The following is an 8950-nucleotide window of genomic DNA, read 5'->3' as shown; positions in this document are numbered from 1 at the left end:
CGATTATTTTTATGCACCTGATTAAGATTTGACTCAGGGGTATCATTGCAAGGTGGTGATCTGGAAATGAACTGAATGTATGTGAGCAAAACTGTGTACAACTTAGATTGATACGGAAAGAACATTCTTTTATTTGAAAATATTTTGATACCAATTAAATAGAAAATCCTCTTCTCACACCTAAAGGAGGAATAAAAAGGAAGTCTAAGGGCTTGCAGCCCTGAGCTCTAGTAGTTGTGCCTTAATTTGTTTCACTCTTTGAAATCAGAAGTTAGAGCCCGGGTATCATGGATGAGCCCAAGAAGCTTCAAGGCCATCCAATCTGTCCTGCCGCTAGTGCCACCTAGTGGCAGCCAAGACGATGTGTAAGCATCTTTCTAAAAATTGCTGTAAAAAAGCGACAAAAACCTATGTCCACAGACCTCATGGTTAAGAACAAGTTGAAAATGTGCGAGAATTCAGAATAAATTGTCGAGGGTTCTTCTGTTCCCTCTCCCAACCCAACTACTCATCCTTATTAATAGTAACTTGCCTTTACTATGTATTTCCTCCAACTCTGACCTCTCTCTCTTTCTCCCTGTTTCTCTATCTCTCCCAATCTATCTACCTGCCCTTAGTTTTTAAAAACAGAAATGAAATCAAACTAAATATTATGGGGTGATCTTACCACTTACCAGGTATCTTTTTATTGAGCAAGTTGATTTACAATGCTGTGTTAATTTCTGCTGTACAGCAAAGTGATTCAGTCATACATATACATATACCTTTAAACTTATTCCATAGCACAGCAGACTGTCACCAAAGGGCCCAGACATGACAATTTGCTCACAAGCTCCAGTGTTAGGCTGGCTGAAAGAGTTATGTGGGCATTGAAACTGCCTTTCCTCGGATGAGGTTCTAGACTCCAACCGGCCATTTTCACACCTCTTCTGCCGAATCTATATGGACCTCATTTCCTTAGAGGCAGAGCTACAGCCCCTCTACCTCTCCAGCATGTGGTCTAAGCTCTCTCTGTATTCTCACAGACCCTTAACTCCTCCTTCAGAGACCTCTCTGTCCCCACATGCTATTGTCTCAATTTGGCCTCCTCATCTCTCACCAATGTGGATGCTTCTCTACTCCTCTCCCTGCACCAAACAGGGAGCTCACTCTATACCACACATACCATCCTGTTACTTTATGCTTCAAATATTCCCGCAGCTCCCATTTTCTGTCGAGGAAAGCCAAAGCTGCTCAGCATCTATGCAAATCTCCTCGTGGTCAGGTCTAGGCCTCTTTCCTCCTTCACTGTGCCCTGTGTTCCAGCCACCCAGAATCCCTTCTTACAGAGTGGATCATATGCCTTCACCTGCCCATACCCTGTCATACCTTCTCTATGCCTCAAATGTGCTTTCTCTCATCCTCCTGAAGGACTTCTTCTCATTGGTCAAGATGAAGTTCAAATACCATCGATGAAGCTGCCTGCCAACTCTTGCAGGCTCCTCCTCTATCCTTTTGTGTGTTTTATATCACTTTCTAGCATAGCACTTCGGAGAAGGCAATGGCAAGCCACTCCAGTACTCTTGCCTAGAAAATCCCATGGATGGAGGAGCCTGGTAGGCTACAGTCCGTGGGGTCGCTAAGGGTCGGACCCGACTGAGCAACTTCACTTTCACTTTTCACTTTCACACATTGGAGAAGGAAATGGCAACCCACTCCAGTGTTCTTGCCTGGAGAATCCCAGAGACGGGGGAGCCTGGTGGGCTTCCGTCTACGGGGTCACACAGAGTCGGACACGACTGAAGTGACTTAGCAGCAGCAGCAGCAGCAGCATAGCACTTACCACATTTAATTGTAATTACCTGGCAATGAGCAACTCGAACATGTATTGTAGTACTCTTTTCATTTCCAGTCCTACAGAGTAGCTGGCACAGGAATGTTTGTTGAAAGAATAATTGTATATTAAAGACAAGGACTACCAACAAAAGACCTTAGGGCAATGGTTTCTAAACTTTGAGATAAGGATCATGAAGGTGCTTTTTTAAAGCTGAAGTATTGTTGACTTACAATGTTGTTTAATTTCTGTACATTTTGCTATACAGAAAGGTGATTCATTTATACATATATATGTATATAACATTCTTTTTAAAATATTCTTTTCCATTATGGTTTATCATAGGATACTGAATATAGTCCTCTGTACTATGTGGTAGGACCTTGTTGTTATCCATTCTATATACAAAAGCTTACATCTGCTAACCTCAACCTCCCACTCCATCCTGCCCCAACCCCCTCCTTCTTGGTAAACACCATGCAGATACTTTGGATCTCCTCCCAGAGAGGCCACCTAATTTGACAGGTGTGAAAAGGTAGAGCTCAAGAATCTACATTTTAACAAGCATCTGAGATCGTTTCGAAGATCTATGAGAGGCCAACCCCCAGAATGCAAAGCAAATAATCTGAAAAAAAGAAAAAGCAAAGAATCTTTGTTCCTGGAGATGGCATACATTGGAGAGCGTGTTTATGCCTGTAGGAGTTCCCTTGACGCAGTAGTTGCTGGTACTCCTGAGAATAAATGGATATCAGTAGAAGCTGGAGAAAGCCACAGTGCAGTGAATTCCCTGAAGACTCTCAAGAAGCATCAGGCTCTATGCACAAGGGCTGGACTGTTTCTCTTTCAGAACAATTGTCGTCAACTCCCATCTGTTTGTTTTGTTCCAAGAGTCACTATTTAGCCAGACCCAAGCTGTTTTCATTAATATGTTGCATTTGTGAAAAGCTTCCCTTTGGATGTTCTCCAAGCATTTTAGCGGCTTTCAGCCTGTCTTCCCTTATTCCCTCAGGGAGGAACAAGTGCAAGTTCACGCCAACTCACTGGAGAGGCATTGCTCAAGAGCAACTCCTGGGGCACCAGATGCAGGCGGGAGGGAGAGAGTGGGAGAGCTCCCAGCCCCCTCCCTCTGTTCTATCTCCTTTCCCCACCCACCCTGCCAAATGCTCCCTGGTGTCTTCAGCAGCTGGCTCCCACCCCTGCCTTCAAGTCTGCTCAGGCAATTTCCCGCCTGAGATAAATGAGCTCTGAAAAGATTCCCAGGTTCTAGACAATGAAGAACTGCCAAGGACCACATTGGCCAAAGCAAAAAGCCAAGACTTTTTACTTGCAGACCCACTGCAGAGACAAGAAGTGGACACGAGTTAGGCACCTGTGTGGAGGCGGGTCTTCCAGCAGCAGATGTTCAGTGGGGGCAGAGCTCTAATTCTCCCAGAGTCCGTTCCCCCAACCTCGGCCACGTGGATCTGCCTAGACTAACCTTGACTTCTCATTCCTGTGACTTTCCTTTTGGTGAACCTTTTCTCAGCTCTACAGGCTCTGATTTCCTCAGATCCACTGAAGCTAACCCAGTTGAACTAACCCAGTTTCTGATTTAGGTACTTCTCTGACCCATATTTGCTAGATTCTGCCTTCTCAGGGATGGCCTTCTTAGCTTGCCTGATCTTTAGTCTCAGGCTGCCAGCCTCGATGAAGACACACAGAGGATCAGTAGCTCATCTGTGAAAAACATTGAACTCTTCTCTGATGGTTTATGAGAAATATTTCACTTGTCAGTTTTCCAGAAGGATTTATATAAATGAAGGAAAGAGGAGAGGACTGCCCTGATAGCCACCCATTGGAAGTCTGTTCAGCGGACTGCCTCTGGAATTTTATTCCCTGACGCTTTGTAGAGATGGTTTGACTGTGACAGCTTGATTTCTAATCTCCTGGGCCTTTTTGTATCAGTGTGTTCAGGTTTTTAAAAAGTAAACATACAGTAAAACTAACTCTGTTTATGTGTGTGTGCATGTGTCTTGCATACAGTTCTATGAGTCTTAACACCTTTATAGACTCATGCAAGTATCACCACTAAGATACAGAACAATTCCATCACCCAAGAAACTCCCTTTGAATATCCAAGGTTTATTTTAAGGCTTTAATCATATTAAAAAAAAAAAACAGGAAATGGCTAATAAGCTCCATAGAAAAGGGAAAAAAGATAACCTGTGTGCAATATTTGAAGGGAATTGTCATCCCTTCATCCAAGGTTAGATTACTTCTATAGGATGAGGACAAATTCTCACGATCTCAAGTTCTAAGTGGGTTCTTAGGCTGTCTTCCCAGGCAAGTTGGCTCAGTTATTCCCTCCTACTCAGACGAGCAAGAGCTACTTAGCTCAGGAAAAACATTCTTGTAATGGGAACTTGATGATTTAAAGTTACACCCATCATACCTGTTCTTCTGAGTATAACTCACGTGACTCTGAAATCATTAGACTAGAGTCATGAGACGTCTGAAAATGAACTGTCAGTGTGATGATATTTATTAATTTCAAGGTGTAACCATCTAGATTTGGGGGGATATCCAGTATACTTGTATACCGATACACCCTTACTCCATGACAAAATACAAGCATAAACTGTCAGAAAATCGAGATTCCAACCAGGCTTTGAGCTTAAGAAAAAATTTTTGGTATTATAGAATCTGTGTGTGTGTGTGTGTGTTTGGTAAGAGAAAGTGACTGATAAAGCCAAAGGAAAAAACCCAGCTATTTCAGCTTTGAGAAATTCACAATGCTCCTATGCAATTTTTCTGAACATTCAAACAATATTCTTGTCAAGTAATTTTAACATTTTAAATTCTTCTTCAAGCAAGGAGTGAGGTTGCCACTAACACAGCATCTTCAGCAGAAAGAGAGTAGCTGGCCAGAGCTCTGCAGATGTAGCCAAGGAAAGCCTGGACTATGTTGTGATAATAAACAACCATCTAATCTCAGTAGTGTTTTGCAATAGTTTCTCATTCTTTCTCCCTCCAAAAAGAGGGATTGATACAGCATAGAAAGATGCATGGATGGATGGATGGATAAGTGATAAAGTAATCATAGCAAAATGTTAATTACAAAGTCCAGGTGATGGGTGTATGGATTTTTGCTTCTGTCTTTGTTGTCCAGGTCTTTCCATTTTCTGTTTCAACTTTTTCACAATAAAAGTCAAGGGAGAACAGTTTATTTCTCATTCATGCTCCAGGTCCAATAAAGTTTGGCTAGGGCTCTGCTCCATGTCTTCTCACATCAGGATGCAGGATGATGGACCATCTTGAAAGTGGCCAGTTGCCATGGCAAAGGAAAGAGAGCTCTGCTGGATATTGTGCAGACAGTTGGCTATTTCAGCCTGGAGGTGACTCATGTCATTTCTGCTCACAACTCATTGACCTGAGCTTCTCTCACATGGCCTTACCCCATCATGAGAGTGCAATCCTGTCATGTGCCTAGATAGCAAAGAGTTATAAACACTTGGTGGGCAGCACAAAATGATGATCCTGACATAAACAGACTCTTTCCAAGAAGCATGCACCTTAATCCTGTCATCATTAATGATACTAACATGAAAAGACATATCCACTTTAAGAAATGTTGGACAGAAAACTCAGATGCTTTTCCTTTCTCATCCACTTGCCTACTTGCAGTCTTCTTCAAAGGTAGCAGAACTAATCTGTTAAAGGCTAATAAATCCCAAACTTTTTGCTGTTTTGTTTTTTTTTTCAGCCAATCAGCCAGCCAGCTAGCTCTTTCTAGAATCTCATCGCTTTTTTATTGAGTCAGCTCATTTTTACCGAGTTAGTCAGAATACATGGAAGTCATCCAGGGAACTTCAGAAAAGCAGGAGTTAGATGAGAGCTGGTGACAGTTTTCAGAAATGGGGTCATCAAAGAAACATTTGAATAAACAAAATTTCAGAAGAATTCTGGACTCAACATTTTAGAGGAGTCAGGAAAGACTTCATTGCTGAGATGACATTTAAGTTGGCACTCGAAGGCATCTGCTAGGTAGAACATGGAGCAGGGCATTCCAAGCAGAGGGTACGGGCTGTGTGGTGCCAAGGAAACTGAACCAGCTCTGACTATCTGAAGGAGAATCAGAGATCCACAAGGCCAGAGGCTGGAGTGCCTGTCAGGATTACTGTTCTAGCACGAGACTGGGGCCAAAAATATTGTCATATTTTTCACTTGTCAGTAAATAAAATACCATACTTTTATTTGGTATTAATACCAAGTAAATACCATACTTGCTAAGAAAATATGGAATTAGTCTTATTTATTGCTCTAACAGCAGTTCCTATGACTTCCAAGAGTAAAGTTTCTCTCCAAGTAATCTGTTTGTAGAGAGCTGTAGGTTTCTAACTAAATACAGAGCTTCTAGGAATGGAATACTTCTATTTATTGACAATAATTTAGAGTCATCTATATAGATTTCATCAATCCACAGTAATTTTTTGAGGGAACGGCATTGACCTAGTAGACTGCAAGTAAAGGAAGGCAAAACCACCAGTTAAAAAAAATAAACACTACAGGAATGTGGGCACATGATGAAGTCATTTTAAATACAATGTGTCAGGAGGAAGGTGTTTTGCATGTGACATATTATTTAATCCTAACACACTTTGGTAAGTGGATAGTAATGTCACCATTTTGCAAATGAGAAAACTGAGAAACAAATAGTTTCTTATAAAATCATCTGTTTAAACTTGAGCCTTACTTTTCAACATCTGAGACATTTTTTTTTTTCCTATAAAACAGAGATTTGACATCTGCTGCCTACCTCACAGAGCTGTTGGGAGGATTAAAAGAAATAACAAACAGAACTTTTGACATCAATCTTGACCTTTCCCTGGTTTTAAGTTTTCTGATTTGGTCCTGATGTTTACATATTATTGAGAACTGGCTCATTGTAAAAGAGACTCTATGAAGCCTGTTGGTGGAGAAAGTCTTTCCCTAATATATCTGAAAATATACTGATTCAAACTATTTGTTTTTAAATAATGAAAAATATTGTCTTCACATGCATTCTTCTCCTTTTCCTTCTTGTAGTTCTCCTTTTCCTCCTCTCCCCTTCTCTTTCTTCCTCTTCTTCTTCTTCTTTCTCTCCTTCTCCTTCTTCATGTTTTATATAAAATCAAAGCACAAACTTTGACCGTTACCCATGCATGGAGTATCTTTTTAAACACCTTCAGTTTTTCTCTTTGCATTTTAATGGTTTTAGTTGAAAATGTATTTTTTTCCGTGTCTTTTAGAATAACATCTCATGGACAGAAGAGTCTGGCAGGCTACAGTCCATGGGTCACAAAGAGTTGAACATGACTGGGCCCGAACACACCAAGTAATGATGTTATATGTCTGTCACAGTTAATTTTATATGCATTAACTTACTTACTCTTAAAGGAGACCAGTCCTGGGTGTTCATTGGAAGGACTGATGCTGAGGCTGAAACTCCAATACTTTGGCCACCTCATGTGAAGAGTTGACTCATTGGAAGAGACCCTGATGCTGGGAGGGATTGGGGGCAGGAGAAGGGGACGACAGAGGATGAGATGGCTGGATGCCTCACCAACTCGATGCACATGAGTTTGGGTGAACTCTGGGAGTTGGTGATGGACAGGGAGGCGTGGCATGCTGCGATTCATGGGGTTGCAAAGAGTCAGACATGATTGAGCGACTAAACTGAACTGAACTGAACTTACTTAATCTTCACAACAGCTTTCTTTAAGGTAAATACTGTTATTATCTCCATTTTCCAACTGAGAAAATGGAAGCAAAGAGATATTAGGTGACTTGCCTAAGATCACACAGTTAATAAGAGGCTGTCAGGTTGTGAACTGAGGCATCTTGGCTCCAGACTGAACTCTTAAAACACTGGGTCATGATGTAACATTTTTAAGATAATGGATCACCTTCCTAAATAAATCAGAGTCATGACTATGTATATCAATTTTTATTGATATCCACAGAAACTATTGTTTAATTCAGAATTATGTCCCTATCTATTATGCTTTTTGACTTACCTTCTTTCAATATTTCTTTTCTTTGTCCTCTCTCTGTGAAAAAATTATTTTCAGTATATTGACCTACAAATTGCCAACTTACCTCTAGTTATTCTGCTCCCAATTTTCTAAGAGCCAGAGACCAGGTCACCCTATAAGTTAGAACTGTCTTTAAAATATAAGTCGTGAGGTCTTGAGAGAAGACCTAAGCCTTTAGTGACTGGGCTTTGTGACATCTGTGATGGAGATCTTCACTTTTTGGCATGTTTTCTGTTCTCAACTGGGATTCTGGATGGTTTAGATGACTGGATAAGTGACTTCTCAATAAGCAAGGTGTCACAAAATAGAAATTCAAGGCATTTCTACTCTTCCACCTGTTCCAAAGTGTTTCAATCATCATAGTAATTAGAAGGATGGCTTAGTTCCTCAAGCTTCTGGGTAGCCATTCGATGCTTAGAAGTAGAGAGACATGGCTACAACTTGTATAAAAATAGCCCTTCCAGATGGTTGAGGGGCAAAGTTACAACTCAGCAGCTTGATATAGCTGAGCACTTGAATTTAGGAGTAGGAGGAGAGCTATGCCGAGAAGTAGCCAGAGAGACTGGGCTTGAGTCCAATCATAAGTAGAACAGGAGATGCCAGGAGAGATCACTTAACGTGGCAGATTAGCTGTTAAGATTTCCTGTTTACTTCATCTTCATACCCCCCTCACCTCCCTTGATTCAACCTTACCTCCTAGCCTCAAGGGAAACACACACATACACACACACTTAAAATAAGGGGTACAAAGTAGAGGTATAAACCATGAATCTTAATGTGCATTAGAATTCCACTAGCCAACTCATTTTAGCCACAAGCAGAATAATGGTGAACACTGAAACCCACCCAGCATGTCTCTAGGACCCTTCAGCTTCTGGGTCGGAGTTCATCTTCTCTCTCTTTGGTGGGAGGGTGTGTCCAGTGATATGCGCCATATTTCCCCCAGCCCTACCTTAAGTCATTCCAAACTCAAAAATGGAAGGCTCTAGTTAAAAAAAACCAAAAACCTGGAAAATGACCAAAGTCACGATATTGCTTCTACCTCTCAAATCAAATCCTAAGGCTCTGATGAATGAGTCACTAG

Source organism: Moschus berezovskii, chromosome 11 (assembly GCF_049115385.1).
Source record: "Moschus berezovskii isolate FMDL1 chromosome 11, NW_MosBer_1.0, whole genome shotgun sequence".
In the NCBI taxonomy this organism is placed as follows: Eukaryota; Metazoa; Chordata; class Mammalia; order Artiodactyla; family Moschidae; genus Moschus; species Moschus berezovskii.
The sequence above is the reverse complement of the archived record's forward strand: the minus strand, read 5'-3'. Positions refer to the sequence as shown.